The sequence below is a fragment of the Amyelois transitella genome, chromosome 27 (genome assembly GCF_032362555.1).
Source record: "Amyelois transitella isolate CPQ chromosome 27, ilAmyTran1.1, whole genome shotgun sequence".
Taxonomy (NCBI): domain Eukaryota; kingdom Metazoa; phylum Arthropoda; class Insecta; order Lepidoptera; family Pyralidae; genus Amyelois; species Amyelois transitella.
Window position 1 is genome coordinate 4,443,368 of NC_083530.1, and position 18,935 is coordinate 4,462,302.

Sequence of the window (18,935 nt, forward strand, 5' to 3'; positions counted from 1 at the left end):
AATGTGTGTACTACCGCTTATATTTTGCATAATAGTATAATGAACATACAAATTAACACTTGTGTATACAATATTATTTCTTATAAAACATATTGGTATCTTAAGAGTACTAAATACTACCATTCAAAGTGAGAACAAATATATATTTTCCTTTCTTAATTGCATTTGGCCAATATTATTGATTTTGATTTAATTATTTTACCCTCCTTCTAGCTTGTAGGTGAAAATTATTATATTTTTGCAATTTTTATATCTCAGCATCATTTCTATCATTTAACTTATCATTTAAACGTGATCCCACTAGTCTTGTCTACTTTCCAATTGGCTCCTCCAACCCTAGAAGGGATAAAATTACGTGTATGTGTTTATATCACAAATTGCACCTAATCTTTATCACAAATATTTCATTAACTAGTGTTAAATTTTGTTGTTTTCCTTCACAGGAAATAAGAACTTACCTTGCTTTCTGTGTAGATCAAGAAGACACATATCTAAGGGATAGCAGACCTTATGCTTTTAAATACATATATGTAATCATTATTACTTACTATTTTTAGGAACATGGAATCTTACTTCTAGTCTGACTAATGTAACCCCGTAAAGGATAAGGACGTAATTTTTAATGTTTAAAATCATTAAAATAAACGTGACTAACTCAATATTGTAATACATCATAAGCAATTAAATTACTATATTTTTTGCTTCAATCTCACGTTATAAGTAACATATATAATATGTAGTGATATACCTACGTGATTAGTCAGAAATGCCTTACTATGAGTCATATAGTTGAATCAGGCTTCTTGTCAATATACTGTTAGATTTTTTTCTAGGGAGATGAAAGTAGGAACTGTGACTCATACTTGTATGCTATACTTCTATATTAACTTTTTGCAAAACTGCTGACCCGATTATTTCTCTAATAAATAGTCATTATCATAAATGAGTAAAATTGCTTGATTTTCACAAAACTTTTTTCTTTACCAATTTTCGTGCGACATTCATTCCGGAAAAAATATACAATTTGAGATAAACGACTATGAACTCGTACGCGAGCGAATTCGTGAAAAAAATAGTTAGTAATTTTTTAAGCGAATAGCTTATAGCCTCTGCCTATCCCGATGGGAAACAGGCGTGATGGTATGTAAACAAAAACAGTAAACAAAGAGCTTTAAAAAAATACCGCCTCCGCCGTGCCCGCGTAGAAGGGGGGGCTGAAGAAACCTGCCTTGACGTCATTAAAATGATGATGATAGAAAACTGAAGACCGCAGGCTGGAGAAAATGAAAAGATAAATGAAGGAAAGCGGACCCCAGTCTCGGAGGCAATATGGTGGAGGCTGTAACTGGAAATGCGCAAGGATGAGAGAGAAGCTTTTTAATAAGTAAGTAAATGCTTTATAGTTAACTAAAGGAGTACAAACATAAAACAGTAGTACAGTACAAAGGCTTATCCCTAAGTGGGATCTCTTCCAGCCAACCTGGCAATAAGAGGATCGTATACAAATTGAGGCAAGGGTGAACAACAGTTCATTTCCAAGGTATGATGCTTAAGACTTAAACAAGTAATAAGCTTTTTTATTCAATGTTGGATTTGGCATTTGTCTTCCATCACATCTGATGGTGATGTGGTAAGAGATAGGTACACATTTATTCTACCTTTGAATATTCGTGGACAGTACCCGTTGTATATAGACGCAAGCAGTTCATTCCACATATTAGTCACTTGGACCAAAGAAGAGCCATTGAAGCGTTTAGTTCGACTATGTGCTTAAGGCACAAAAAAAACCGAATTTTTTTTTTCAAATATTTAAAAAATACAAATTCCTTTTTTGTCTACAATCGTTTGTGATTTGAATCAAAACAAATTATTCTTTTTTATTGCCATCATTTACATAATTTGTTGCGTCTTAAAAAAATATGGAGAAAGACCAGTATTTTTTAGTTATTTATAATCGTTGCGTCACTTTCGCTTGCTACAGTATATTTGTAGGACTAGCTTATGCTTTGGGTTCGCTCCCTTTGTAAAGAAATTAAACCCTATGTTAAACAGTATATCTTCATATCGAGTGCCGCCAAACAAGTCCAGACCAATCACAACTAACAATTGCCCATTTTTACGGTTTATTTCTTAAGTAACAAGTAAGCAAAAGAAAAAAAAACATTTATTAAAATTTCATAAAGATCGGTTCTGTGCTTTAGCAGTGAAGAGGTAACAAACAAACCTATTTTCGCTTATATAAAATTTTAGTGCGATTTATGACAACAAGAAAAGATAACTATGTAGTTATGAAATACATTCCTCTATTTTTTCTGTTACAGATCATGATGAGAAAAACTTTACAAACTTAGCCAACATCAGTGATAAAATATCGTGAGTCGTATCATCGAGCGGTTAAACCCGTGAACCTCCGCCGTAATGTCACTTTTTGCTCCACAACCATTGTCTCCACGCAGTGATCCAAAAAGGCACTGAACCGATTTTTCGAGCGAATGCATACATGACACTGACGTTATGACGCTAAATCGTATAAAACGTTTTGACAATTAATTTTGAAGATGTTCAGACCCATTTTATTACAGGTTAGTTTGTTAATATTTTTTTAGGATGAAATGGGAATATATTATCACATCTTTATCCCTTGCGGGGTAGACAGAGCCAGTCAGTCTTGAAAAGTCCGAAAGACTACGTTCAGCTGCATGACTTTAAATGGAATTGGGATTCAAATAGTGACAGTTGCTAGCCGAACGCCTACACCATGAATCTTAAGTTGAATAGCCTTTCTCTTAGTAACCTTTAACGACATCCATGGGAAAGATATGGAATTGTCCCAATCTTAAGTCCCGAAAACCACACGGCATCATACAAGTACAAAAAAAAATATTTTTCGAGCACCTTGTATCAGAAATGACATTTTTATTCAGATTTATGTGATTTAAATAAATTATTCGCATCTTTGGTTTAATAAAAAATATTTTTATCTATAAGGTTTTGAAGGTGGGTGACTGATAAGATTAAATTATGAGGTAATAAAGGCATTAGATTATTATGTCACAAGGCTATGGGTATTAGAGTTAACTCGAGAAAATGTAGTACGTATGTTATTATCATTATGTTTATCAGTTTAAACTGACAGTATACTCGACGGCTATTCATACATACATACATATAATCTCGTCTATTTCCCTTGCGGCGTAGACAGATCCAACAGTCTTGAATGACTGAAAGGCTAATAAATGTAGCGTTTCAGTATTTTGAAACTGTTGGCTCTGCCTTTAATGTAAGTGACGAAGTCGCGATACAGTATATGTATTAATATACCGAAGTGTCGTGTGGTTCCCGGTACTTAACGATAGGACCGCTTTATCTTGTTCCCGAGTATATTGTAAAATTCAATCAAGAGAAACGCTTTAGGCTTAGATCTATCTATCACGTTAGGTATGAAGTCGAAATTATAATTATGTATGTATGTACGAGTGTGTCTGTAAAATTTACCATACAGGCTTAACGTCTAACATACATTCATACATTACATACATATATTATAATATATCTTTACTACTTTTAGGGTAGACAGAGCCAACAGTCTCGAAAAGGCTGAAAGGCCCCGTTCAATGGAATTGAAATTCAAATACATACATACATACATAAAATCACGCCTCTTTCCCGGAGGGGTAGGCAGAGACTACCTCTTTCCACTTGCCACGATCTCTGCATACTTCTTTCGCTTCGTCCACATTCATAACTCTCTTCATACAAGCTCGGCGGTTTCGGGTACTTTTGACCTGACCCTTTACCAGGACGTCCTTAATTTGATCAAGATACGTTCGTCTAGGTCTTCCCACTCCGACCTTTCCCTCCACACTCTCCTTGTATATCTGCTTAGTCAACCTGCTTTCATTCATCCTCTCCACATGACCGAACCATCTTAACATACCCTTTTCTATTCCTGTAACTACATCTTCTTTCACATCACAACATTCCCTTATCACGCTGTTCCTTATCCTGTCACTCAATTTCACACCCATCATACTCCTTAACGCTCTCATTTCCACTGCATTTATTCTGCTTTCATGCTTCTTTTGCCATACCCAACTTTCACTCCCATACATTAATGTCGGGACCAACAAATTGAAATTCAAATAGTTGTCACAAACAGGTTACCTTCGCTTAAAAGAAAAATAATATCCCCCCATACCAGTAAACCTATTTAGTACTCTTACATACTTCTCTTTTTAGTAGAAACACTGGTGATTTTTCTTTCCAATATTAGCCTATCCCTTAATTAAAATTGCTTTTACAATTCTTGACAAAAAGAGATACAATCAGAACATACTATGTTTTGTTATTATCTTAAAACAGCATTTAAGCTAAACTTACAAAGTTAAAGTTATGTCTAACAGTTCATAGTAACTTATTCCCTTGCATAAGCAGTTTGATAAGAGTTCTCTCGATTTGGTCAGTAGTCCTAAAAAGGCGTGTAATAGAAAGTTACCAATAGGTAAGGCATATTTGCTTCAACAGTCACTACGATATTTACTAGCGAACCGCTCTGGATTTGGGTGTAATGTGGTAGGACATTACATATTATCACGTCTATATCCCTAGCGGGGTAGACGTGATGATATGATAGGCCACGTTCAGCTGCAAGCAAGAGGAATCCCAAGTTTACAAGCCCAAGTACACGGTATAGGCCTTAGTCGCCTTTTACGACATGGGAAGGATATGGAGCGGTCGGTAGGGCAATTTTGACTTGATCTTTCGCCGGGACGTTCCCGATTCACGTTCAACCAAGTTACGACCAAGTTACGTTCGTCTACGTGATATTAACAACAGGGCTGTTATTGAAACTACAATTTTTAAATTTGGTTAATACTGCGAAGACGAAGGATAAAATATTTGGATCAAATAAAGCAAAAAGTAAACGTTACAACATACTAAATAAGAAAGAAAATTACTGAGAAAAGAAATAGATAGAGGACGCTCCACTTAACTCCACCGATTAGAGTTCGCTATCAAAGTTAAGAAGATGAAATACTGTGAACTAATTTTAAATTTTAATATGAGTAAATGCACCTAGAATAAACTCCAGGAGTTTGTATTACACTGAATTAATTTTTATGGTACTTAGCTTAATAAAACCAAAAATATAAAATCACTAGAGACCGCCCGCGACTTCGTCCGCGTGGAAACCCTATCATAGGAATCCTGCGGGAACTCCGGGATTAAAAGTAGCCTATATGTTATTCTGGGTCTTCAGCTACCTACATACCCAATTTCATCGTAATCGGTTCAGTAGTTTTTACGTGAAATAGGTAGTAACAAACATCAATACTGACATCCTGACATACCCACAAACTTTCGCATTTATAATAATATTAGTAGGATTTATTTAACTCAAAGTAAGTAAAGTTTAAGTCAACCACAGTGCGGACTAGTCCGCACTGTGGTTGCATAAGATTGGTACCTCTTCTTGTACCTCAGAAATCTCACTTTCTACAGCCAAGCCCGTTGCCCTTGAGAGGCGCGTAGGACTATGTACACAGAGTATAGAACGCGAGCCCGGCAGTTTATCATTTGCTCTGTGTTGCTGACCTAGTATTGCAGTTGGGAGTTTTAGCTGTAACACAAAATAGTGAGGATGTAGAGATTAAGGTGTGCATTTTAGTAAAAGAAGGAATACCTGTATGTTGAAGTAGTCTAATGATTTGATAATCGCAGGTACTAATTCTATCTGTAAAATATAAAGTTCTTTTATAATCCTACTAATATTATAAATGCGAAAGTTTGTGAGTATGTCAGTATGGATGTTTGTTACTGTTTCACGCAAAAACTACTGAACCGATTACGATGAAATTTGGTATGTAGGTAGCTGAAGACCCAGAATAACATATAGGCTTTTTATCCCGGAGTTCCCGCGGGATTGATAGGGTTTCCATGCGGACTAAGTCGCGGGCGGCCTTTAGTAATTAATAAAAGTTTTAAATATGATATTGTTCTTCCTCCTGGCCTTAGCCTAGGTATGACATCTATAACTTTCTGGAGAGGATTTCGGGGTACAAATTTGACCATGATAGAAGGTGCACCCCGGACTCCTGTATATTTTCCTTAATTACAGTGGAAAACCTGTTTAAGAACATTGATTGTTTAGGTGTCTACATGCCAAGTCGTGGCTAAGACAGAGCCTAAACATTTTTTAACTTTTATCATCATTTTAATGTATGTATCTTGATTTTGAGGTGGTTATTATGAGTCAGCATCATTATAAGGAAAAAAATTAATATACCTACTATATAATTTTATCCTTGTCTGTTTTGGATTGTGGTTCCTTTCTGCGGTGTGGTTTTAATCACCTTTTTGATTGACCCATGGGTATTTTGTATTAGTCAGTGAGTCAGTAGAGAATAATCTATATTTAAAAAGCGCAAAGGACTGATTGACTTAATTGATCTATGAACGCAGCCCAAACTACTGGATCGATTGAGCTGAAATTTGCCATGCAGATAGTTGCTATGATGTAGGTAGCTGCTTAGAGAAGATTCATCATAAATTTCTACGGGAACTGGAGATGACGAGATTTTTCGTTGTTCGCGGGGCAAGCCGACGACGCTCACTAGTAAAGTATTTAATACATACAAACATATAATCACGTCCACATCCCTTGCGGGGTAGACAGAGCCAATAGTGTCAAAAAGACTGAAAGGTCTTTTTCTCATACTATACTAGTTAGTATAGATATACATACGAGTATAATGACTAACCGACCATCTTTCAATGACTAATATTATAAGATTTAAATATATCCCACGGAAAAGAAATCGTTACTTAGGAAATAATGGCGCCTCATATTGTCTCTAACATTCCTTACCATTCAACTTCCTTATAAGTTAAAATATAGTTTACTCTAAAGGAAATAACACTGAGTCACAGCTCATTACTTAAGAATCTAGAATACCTGCTGTATTACAGAATAAATATCTAGAAATCTGTTTTATTGCCGTTTGGTACTTTATAATAGAACCAGTCCATATACCATGGCTGTTGTAAAAGGCGACTAAGGGATAGGCTTATTAACTTCTGTTTTATTGATGTTTGGTCTTCGGCACTTGGAATAGAACCACTCCATATAATTCCCATGGCTGCCGTAAAAGGCGACTAAGGGGCAGGCTTATAAACTTAAGTTTCCTCTTGTAGTCAATGTGCTGGCGACCTGTAACTATTTAAATCTCCATTTAATAATAAAGCAATACAGCTGAACGTGGCCTTTCAGTTTCTCAACTTAGCTCTGTTACCCCGCAGCGGATATAGAAGTGATTGTACGAGTATGTTTGTATGTAAATCTGTTTTACTGTTAATGTTTCGTTTAAGGTAAGTACAAAAGAATTCAACGCGCTCTTTCATTTTTTGTTTTTTTTTCGCTTTGTCCTGGCGCTAATACCACTACAGGATGGACAGGAGCCCAAGGTAGCGAACCTTGGGCTCTTTTAACCATAATTAAAGATTGGGTAACTCAAGTAGGTACCTAAATTAAAAAAAACCTGCAAACCTTTAAAAAATATTAGACAAAAACAAAGCATTAACAATAGGAATCCACAGAGCAAAGTATCGCAGGTCCGAAACGGCGTCGTTCCAAAATAAATTTCTGTGCACTGTGTCAAAAAAGATGACCTCATATTCATAGGTTCCCATTGTGAAGGGCCATGTTGCGAAAGTTCCATAGAAAGCGAGCGTGTCGCAAGCGTATTTTTTTTAAAAACTAGCCAAGAGTGTGTCGGGCTACACAATGTGGGTTTCCGTTGTTGCCCTTCATAGTTTTATTTTAATACTTACATATATAAAATCACGCCTTTTTCCTGGAGAAGTAGGCAAAGACTAAGTACATCATTCCATTTGCCACGACCTCTACAATCTTCTTTCGCTTCATCCACATTCATTATTCACTTCATGCAAGCTCGGGTATTTCGGGTACTCTTGACCTGACCCTTTACCAGGACGTCCTTAATTTGATCAAGGTACGTTCCACACTCTCCTTGTTTTTTGCTCAGTCAACCTGCTTTCAATCATTCTTTCCATATTTATTTTAATTGTATGGCATATCTATACTAATATTATAAAGCTAAAGAGTTGGTTTGTTTGAACGCGCTAATCACAGGAACTACTGGTTCGAATTTAAAAAATATTTTTCGTTTAATATACCATTAATCGAGGAAGGCTTAAGGCTATATAACATCACGCTGCAACTATAAGGAGCCAAGAAATAATGGAAATGTGAAAAAAAAAACGGGGAAAATTATCCATCCTTCAGGGCTTCAATGATGCCCAAAATAACTAGGTATTTTACGCAGACGAAGTCGAGGGCACAGTTAGTATTGTTATAATTGCGAAGTTTATAAGGATGTGTGGACGCGTGTCTGTTACTCTTTCACGCAAAACCTACCGAATGAATTTTGGAATAAGTACTTTTTATCCCAAAATTTGTAAGGCACGGGAGCGAAGTTCTGTGGTGCAGCAAGTATGAAAATGAATTAAAATATAAGTCATCTTAGGAACATACTATCTAGAACCTTCTAACTTATTATCCTCTTTAGCGCAGTGGTAAATGAGTCTGACCTCTGACCCACGAGGTCTTGTGTTAGATTCCCAGTCAAGTCCCGATTGAAAATCGACCTTTTTCGGATGGGCATAGGCATTGGTTTTAATTGTACAAAACAAAGTTTCTTGGAATTGGTATCCCCAAGTTTTGAACTTTTTTTGAGGCTGAACCATGTGATTAATCCGTATATACTTATCTTGACCATGGAACCCTAAAAAAACTATGGCATATAAACCACCATTTGTAGTCTCAAAGAAAATTAAACCTTACGTGGCTTTTGTTTGAGTTCAAAAAAGCTTGTAGACAAAAGTAAGGTGTTAAAAGAGTTTTGTTATGTAACGTAAAAGCTAATCGCTCCATTCAGTCAATGAAGTAATGACATTTACTATCTATAACTGAGTTAAAGAAAGGCTTGTGAACGAAACATGATAAAATCTGGGACATTCTGCTAAAAGGTCAGGTCAAGTGTTCTTTAAACTTTAAAGTTTGATTTATGTTTATAAAGGAAAAGAAAATTGTAAGGATCTTGGTAATTGAAAGGAAGTACTCTATGCCTACCCGTCCGAGAAATAGGTAGGCAAATAATCCCAACTAGTTATTATAAATCTATACTAATACGAGTATTATAAAGCTGAAGAGTTTGTTTGTTTGAACGCGCTAATCTCAGGAACTACTGATTCGAATTGAAAAATTCTTTTTGTGTTGAATACACCATTTATCGAGAATTGGCTTTAGGCTATATAACATCACGCTGCAACTATAAGGAGCGAAGAAATAATGGAAAATGTGAAAAAAAAACGGGGAAGGTTATTCATTGTTGAGGGTTTCAATGATGCCCATAATAACTATTCCATGCGGACGAAGTTGCGGGCACAGCTAGTGCGAAATAAAGTTAATTTGTTTGTGGTCCTTTCACACGTTATCTACTCAACCAATCTTCTTGAAATTTCGCGTAGTATTATAATTAAGAGTCTGGAGAAGGACATAGGGTACTTTTCATCCCGATATAAACTAAAGTTCCCGGGGGATCCGCGAAAAACCTGTTGTAGGCGCTATAAATCCGCGCCGGCGAAGCTGTAGGTAAAAACTAGTTAAGCTACATAGCTTTACATATAGTAGGTAAGTCACTATTAGTCTGTGTAAGTACTTACTTTTTTCATTTGCATACCTAAGACCTAATTACAACAAATGCTTATTTGCTTCTTGTCTAAATCTTCTTACTATGTTTTGTATATCGTTTTGTCCTTGCGTTGCCTCCTACGACATCCACAGAGATGAATGCAGTGGTCAGTTGACCCGAATCAAATCAAATTTGTGCGCAACTAATCGAATCATAATGGATCGAATTTAATCGGATGGAATCGAAACTAATCTATGTTTATATACAAATATCATATCTTTATCCTCTACTGGATAGACAGAGCCAATTGTGTTAAAGTGGCTTCTCAGCCGAATGGTATTATGATACATACATACATATATAATCACGTGTAAGTACATTCCTTAGAGGTCAGATGGGAGTCGTTTCGAGTAAAAACCTGTCTCACGGAATCCAAGATCCATGGTCGAGGGCTTACCCCGGGCTCCTCTCCAGAGTGGTGAGGATGCAACCGGGACTAAAGCCAGGAGGAAGAACAAGCATATCCTTTGCGGGGTAGTCAGGTGATGGTTAGCATGCTGATGTTAATTAAAATCTTTCTTTTTACAATTATAAATTCGAAAGTTTGTATGTGTTTATTTCACTTTCTTGCAAAAGTACTGAACAGATTTTTATGAAACTTTAAAGCATGCTGCTTTAACACATAATTGACATTTTAATAACATAATAAATACATATTTATATACTCGTAATTAAATCACAATATAACTGTGACTGTAAAGTAATTCGGTAAAACTCAGCTTTTTAAAGCTAACGTTACTTTTATTTTTCACGAGTACGAAGTCGCTGGTATCAGATCAGCTAGTATAACGATAAAATCTAGTACCTAATTAATTCAGGTGCCGTGTGGTTCCCAGCACCAATAAAAAAAGAATAGGACCACTCCATCTCGCTCTCATGGATGTCGTAAAAGGCGACTAAGGGATAGGCTTATAAACTTGGGATTCTTCTTTTAGGCGATGGGCTAGCACTATTTGAATCTCAATTCTATCATTTAGCCAAACAGCTTAACGTGGCCTATCAGTCTTTTCAAGACTGTTGGCTCTGTCTACCCCGTAAGGGATAAAGACGTGATCATATGTATGTATAATTAATCCAGGTCCATTTCTAGGGACACGCGCACATTCATTCATTGTTCATAACAATACTAGTGAGTAGGTACACACAGTACATATTTCTAAGCCATGAATGCACCTACCATTTGTTCACGATTATTTAACGGGTCACCGACCTGATGGTTTTTTCATACTGGGCGAGTTAAATCGAACGGGCGAGTTATGGAGCGTCGCATGTTTGTTACCGCTTCTTCTGCACTGCCTTGGAAGCGGCAGTAAACTTAGTTTTAAGTAATTTATTTGACATCAACCAATGTTGTTAAACCATACGTTTTGACAATAATTAAGCGATACGAAGTATACTATAATAATAAATAAAAATTTTGAAATTTTGAATTTTTTTGAATGTTTGTCGGTGGTCAAATAGGTAAGGTAGAGTTGCGTTAATGTTGCGTTGATGTCCCGTTACGAGATGACGCGCATAAAGGCATAGGTAACAGCTGTTGAAATTCAGACCTACAGCTTCCTCGACCATGTTTTAATGTCTGTTTTCAAAGTAACGAACATTAGTTTAAATACTAACAGATGGTCTTACAGTGAGCAAATCGTTAGGAAACCTGCGCATTCAAGCAATTGGATGTGAAAATATGATCGATTCAATACTTTTAAGGTACCCATGCAAAGGATTTTGTCAGTGACCTGACTCACTCAATCCCTCCTCGCCAGAGTGGTGGGGATGCAACCAGGATATCAGAGGGCTAAAAAAGCAATGTTTCGGGATTCAGTGTTCGCTCTCCATAAAGCATAATGTGAACTCTGTCAAACGTCCCATCATATAATGCCTAGTAATTCTCCGGTACATTGTTTGTTCGAAAGTGGGTCATATGACCACCTATAATGTGACCTCGTGGGCTGTGGTTTTATTGTTTTTACTACTTACTAAGTTATACTTACTGTCGATTTTGAAGTTGAATAATATTAGGTATGTATTAACAATAATTATAACTTTATGTAAGTCATTTGTAATAAATTGTGTTTCTTATATATGACTGCGAGTTTACAGTTTGACAAAACAGTGAGGGAAAAAATGAATGAATGAGAAAAAGACCTTTCAGTCTTTTCGTAACTATTGGCTCTGTATACCCCGTAAAGACGTGATATATGTACAAATCTACTCGTAGATAAAAATTCAATTTGTTTGAATCATTGTTTTATTATTTTGCGCGACGTCATCCATTCATCCGTCCATATAATCACGTCTATACCCCTTGCGGTGTAGACAGAGCCAGCAATCTTGAAAGTTTGACTGGCAACGTCATGCCGGGATAAATTCAATCTCTGCCTTCTACCTGATCCCGGCAAAGGCGACATTGCGAGACACAGATGGATAATGCTTTTAGCATTAAGTTCAACTGTAGCATTCCCGGCAGTTCCGTGTGGTTCCCGGCACCAATACAAAAAAGAATAGGACCACTCCATCACTTTCCCATGGATGTTGAAAAGGCGACTAAGGGGTAGGCTTATAAACTTGGGATTCTTCTTTTAGGCGATGGGCTATCAACCTGTATTTGAATCTCAATCCTATCTTAAAGTCAAATAGCTGAACGTGGCCTATCAGTCTTTACAAGACTGTAGGCTCTGTCTACCCCGCAAGGGATAAAGACGAGATTATGTGTATGTATGTATGTATTCAACTGTAGCCTTCGAAGCCCAAAAAATGCTAGTTCCCGCGAGACATGACCATACCAACGTAGGCTCTTTGACTTTGCTATATCACTGATACGAAGGCTATCGCAGAAAGAAAGAAAGAAAAAAACAAAAATATTTTATTTAATATCACAAACTTAACTATACTAAGTAACAGGATTTTACAATTTGTGCGTTTTTTGTGAATATGAAAAAGGCTTCCTCTCAGCATAATGTTGCGGTGGTAACCACCACGCTGGTCTTCCGAGGACACCATTACGCAGATACGAGACTTCCTCACGAGGTCTCTACGTACACGGTATTCCTCACATCCAGCGTCGGCGGCGGACACGCGCGACGCTGTTTTTATCGCGCGAAATACTATCGCTGTGCCGTTTTACGATTTTTCATCGTTTTTTTTTTTTCATCTAAGTGTCACGCAGCTGTTAGGTAATATGCTTGTTGTATATCTTTATATGAGAATAATCAACGATAAAGCACGTATTGATGTATAAAATATGATTAGTATAGAAAAAACGTAGTATGTAAATCAAGCTTCTTTCCAATACTGATAGAACAAGACTGAACATGTTTATTTTCCTTTTTATTCCTTTGTTTTACAGGCAAACAACTTCAGAAAAGCAGAAAAGTCAATTAATTGGTTACTAGCCAGAGATTCAAATGTGACAGCTTGATAGCCCAACGCCTACTAGAGGAATCCCAAGTTTATAAGCGTATCCCTTAGTTGCCTTTTACGACAATCATAGGAAAGATATGGAGTGGTTCTATTCCAAAGTGCTGTTAACCACACGGCAACAACGCAGATAATGTACCTTTTAAACGGTGATAGAATTGTCAATTAAACTCCAGGATCTTTAGTTGTGTAGGTACTCTTAAGGAAATGTCACATAAAGGTTCAAAACTACCACCATTAGAAAAAAGATAAGGACCACTCCATCTCTTTCCCATGAATGTCGCAAAAAGCGACTAAGAGATAGGCTCATAAACTTGGGATTCTTCTTTTAAGCGACGGGCTAGCAACATGTCACTATTTGAATCTCAATTATATCATTAGGCCAAATTGCTGAACGTGGCCATTCAGTCTTTTCAAGACTGTCGGCTCTGTCTACCCCGCAAGGGATATAGACGTGACCATATGTATGTGTATGTATGTATGTTTGCAGGATAAGTATATTAAAAAAAAATCTTAAAATATTAACGTGTTCTATCTTTCTGTGTGTTAGTTATTTTGTGACATCTCCGAACGCCATTTGACACGAACAAAGTATTTTTGTAGCGATAATGACTATTATAATTAAATGTAATTATGTTAGTCAAAGTGTGATAGATTGGATTCCTAAGAATTCTTATATGTTGTTAAAGATTCAAAAGAAGATGAGTGATGACAGAATTGTTGTTAGCTGTTTACTAGCTTCATTAATTGGACTCATTTTTAAGTGATCCTAAAATACATACAAATATTCACGTCTATATCCCTTGCGGGGTAGACAGGACTGAAAGTCTTGAAAAGACTGATTTATTATAGGCTTAGTAATAGTGTCGTAGGCTAACAACCTGTCACTATTTAAATCTCAATTCCATCATAAAGCCATACAGCTGAACGTGGCCTATTGGTCTTTTCGAGACTGTTGGCTCTGTTTACCCCGCAAGGGATATAGACTTGATTTTATGTATAAATCTCTGTATTACAAATTAAGGACGTCCTGGTAAAGGGTCAGGTCAAAAGTACCCGAAACCGCCGAGCTTGCATAAAGAGAGTTATGAATGTGGATGAAACGAAGGAAGTATGCAGAGATCGTGGCAAGTGGAAAGAGGTAGTCTCTGCCTACCCTTCCGGGAAAGAGGCGTATTTTTATGTATGTATGTATTTCTGGATACTTTTTGTTTTGTCTCAATTCTGGACCTTGCTCCTAGACTAACTCCGGATGGTAACCAATAGAGGATGTAATCGGGAAATTCTGAGAAAAATAAGGACGTGACTGGAAAAATTCGTAAAAAATTTAAAAGCTGGCTGCCAAACTCATTGCCACTTCAAGGAACAATCGAGAATGCGAGACACAAATTTCTATTTCCGCGTGATTCTTTGCAATTTTACGGACGTTTCACGTGAAAAATCCCACGTCACACGAGTTCTATTGTTCGATTAATTCACAAGTTGCTTACGGCCGTAGAGAGAGTATAGAACGTTATTCAACAAGAGCGCGCCAGTACGCGAACTGTTACCGCACGATAAAAAATAAATAATAACGATCCATGAAATGTTAATAGGGCAGTTATAAGTTTTTATAATAATAGCCTAATAGGCAGGTATCTTCTTCTTCCTCATTTAGTCCCGGGCACCTACCTCTCTTTTTTTCATGGAGAGCAGCCTAGGGTTTACTGCACAAAATAAAAGTTGAAATTTTCTAAAGTTTACTTTTCTTAAATTAAAAGAAATACTGGACAGATTACACAGATTGAGTTGGCCTCGAAGTTAGTTCAAAACTTGTGTTTCGAGATACTAACTCAAAGATACTATAATTTTCATTTATTCAAGATCCATTACCTAAGGACAATGAGAGAAAGTTCGTTACCCATCAAGCCCTGGCCGGGATTCAAACCCGGTACCTTCGGTGTCACAGAAAAGCGCACTACCCTTGCGTCACCGAGTCCGTCTAATATTTAGTCAAACTTTCTATATATACTTATTTATACACTATTTTCTATGCATTTAATTCAATATAAACTCAATAGCGCGCTCTATCTAATTTGGTGCCCTGACGCAAACAAGTAATTGACCGCAAAAGGCATACTACCTGTACCGGCCTGACCATCTCTGACCACAAAAACATATTAGGGAAATATTAACATCATCTTACTGGTAAGTAATTAACAGTTACTGATATGAAGCTGTTATCAGTAAGAGTTGGAATTCCAACTAATATAATAAACTAGAAAACTTCAGTTATCTCTTGTATTTCCAAAAATGCCGTATCCTATGTTAGAACGCTGGTTCTTAAGTATATGCATACTAAATTACATTCAAATCGGTCCAGCGGCTTAGCTGTGAACGCTTATTTATATTATAATATTATTCAGGGATGCGAAAGTAGTTTCGTTTGTTTGTTTATATGGCATTAAATATGTGCGAGCGAAGCTACCAGTAAAAGGTAGTTGTGTAATATTTGAAACATTTCCCTCACATATGATCTTTTGACCCTTATGACCAAACCGTTGACCAAAGAATCAGATTAGATATCATATTTGTTAGAATATTCAATATTCCTAGCGAAGTTTACCCTCATCGCAAGATTCAGTTTTGAAATTAAAGAACGGTACTGAGATAAGAACTATTAAATACATACATATAATATCCTCTGCGGGGTAAACAGAGCCAACAATCTTAAAAAGACTGAAATGTCGCGTTCAGCTGCTAGGCTTAAGATGGAATTGAGAATTGAATTGAGACAGTTTGGTATCCCATTGCCTACAAGAAGAATCCCAACTTTACTAGCCTTTTCCTTAGTCGCCTTTTACGATATCCATGGGAAAGATAATGTCCTATTTTTAATCGGGAACTACACGGAAAATAACTATAATTATGCGGCCATCCACGCAGTATGATTCAAACCCAAAGCATGCTACGGAATCAATTATAAATCGGATACTTTAATCACTCACTAATGTACTCAAGGGGGCACCAAAAGGGCTATAGTATTAGATAGTTAAAAAACCGGTTACCTCGAACTTTCACTATGTTTTGGAAGGTGTTACGCAAGAACAGTCGACGCAAAACGATGTCTCTAAATGTTTCGAGCCGATACTTATAAAAGCGATTACTCAGGCCCAATGGACAGAAATTCAACACGTATTTTCCTTGAATGAGGTAGAAGTCGTGGTTAGCATACCTCAAAATTATATTTTAGTGTACTTGGGATTTTTTTTATTAGTCATAATATCTAAATTACTAGACTGATTTCGATCTTTGGCACAGAGTCAGAGCTTAATAAGAAAAACATTAAAAATTATATCATAAAGCCATAAACATGTCATTTCAGACTGTTGACTCTATCTACCCCGCAAGTGATATAGACGTGGCTTATGTATGTATATTAAAAAAAATATATATAAAAACACACTTCTTCCACAAAGAGGTAGGCAGAAACCATATCTTGTCAAGATTATGCCATACTTCTTTCGTCTCATCCACACTCTCTCTCCATGCAAGCTTGTCGGTTTAGGGTACTCTTGACCTGACTTTTGAAAGGTCATGACCAAAAAGACGGGCCTGAGAGGCCACGCTTATCTGCATGGCTGAATGAAAGATTTTTTTTTACACATTACACATTGAGATTGAATTAGCCTCGAAGTAAATTCGAGACTTGTGTTACGATTACGAGACACTAACTCAACGATACTATATTTTATAATAAATGCTTATATAGATTAACATCCAAGACCCACCAATCAGAAACAGATCTTTTCTCATCATGCCCTGGTCGGGATTCGAATCCGGGACCTCCGGTGTCACAGACTAGCGTACTACCGCTGCGCCAGAGACCGTCAAATTTGACGTTGAGATTCAAATTGTGACAGGTTGCTAGCACATCGTGAAAAAAAATCAAATTAATCTTTCCCTTAGGCGCCTAGAAAAGGGATGGAATAGTCCTATTCCAAAGTGCTAGGAACCGCACGGCACATTTTATAAATTAAGTAATGCTTAACCTCGAAGCGCATTGGATTGGAGGTTACTTTAAGATGAATGCAATGTTATGTAGAAACTGCATGTCTGACTGTACTACGTGTGTGTTTGTATGTATATATGCAGAGTGAGATTGGTCACGTTCGTGTATAAGTGTGGCTGTACACTGAGCGGTTATTTATGCACTTGCGTTTATCTAGCGTTGAATTCTGTGGGAATGTAGTAATTTCTTTCCTACACTTCCCGCCCGCGCTCATTGTTAAAATCTATACTAATATTATAAAACTGCGTCGAATAGACCATTTATCAAGGAAGGCAAAGAAATAATGAAAAATGTGGAAAACACGGAGAAAATTATTCTTCCTTGGTTTCAATGATGCCCAAAATAACTATTCCACGCGGACGAAGTCGCAAGCACTGCTAGTAAATAAATAAATTACGAAAGGATAGATAACTTATGAAAATTTCCAGAAATATACACGTTAGAAAAACACAGGCAAACATTTCACCTTTTTTATTCCTTACGAGGTAGATAGAGTCATTATGATTGAAAAGACTTCAAAGCCATGTTCATCTGTATGGCTTGGTGATAGAATTGAGATTTAAAAGTGTCAAGTTTCAAAAACAAATCATAGAAATATTTACTTTACGTAGATACTTACGCTCCGTGTAATAACTAATTCATTGCGATAATTTAAAAACCGAGCTTGCATGAAGAGAGTTATGAATGTGGATGAAGCGAAGGAAGTGTGCAGAGATCGTGGCAAGTGGAAAGAGGTAGTCTCTGCCTACCCCTCCGGGAAAGAGGCGTGATTACGACTATATACATACATGTATTTAAAAACCACGGGCATAGGATAGGACTTCCGTGTAATGTAATACATACATATATCCATACATAAACTTCTGTATTCATTACGGGGTAGGCAGAGCCAACACTCTTGAAAAGGCCACGTTCAGCTGTATGGCTTCATGACGGAATATAATATAGATATATAATATATATAATATAGAATTGAGATTCACGCTCCGTGTAAAACATCCATTATCAACATGGAAGCTAGTGTTTGACTAGTATTCGTCTCTCGTAATATGTATTTAGTGTTATGCTAGAAGTCTAGAATTCTAGATTACCAGGCGTTCCATTCTTATTCCTGGCGTGAGTTGAATGGAAACATGGATACTTTTTGTTATGAAACATTTGTATCAAATTGAAGAATGCGGATGTACAATTTTCTACATACATTAATCACGTCTATATCTCTGGCGGAGTAAACAGAGTCATCAGCCTTGAAAAGACTCGTTCAGCTTTATGGCGACAGGCTGCTTGCCCATCGCCTACCACCTACCACTCCATATCTTTCCCAAGGATGTCGTAAAAGGCGACTAAGGGAATGGCTAACAAACTTGGGAATCTCCTTGTAGATGGTGCGCTACCAACTTGTCATTATTTTAATGAAATTAAAATCCATCATTAAGTCATACAGCTGAAAGTGGCCTTTCAGTCTTTTCAAGATTGTTGGCTCTCTACTCGTATTTATACCCTCCGCTAGAGATACAGACGTGATTATATATTTGCACGTATGTTAGTAACACTTACATAATTTTTTTTACAGATCAAGCCCAATCAAAAAAAGAGGTAAATATATTTTGAACTTCAAAGTCTATATGTTTATGAATTCTTACAATCATTGTGTCAAAGGTACTCAAAGTCCTTGGCTGAGTGACGTAAACCATTGC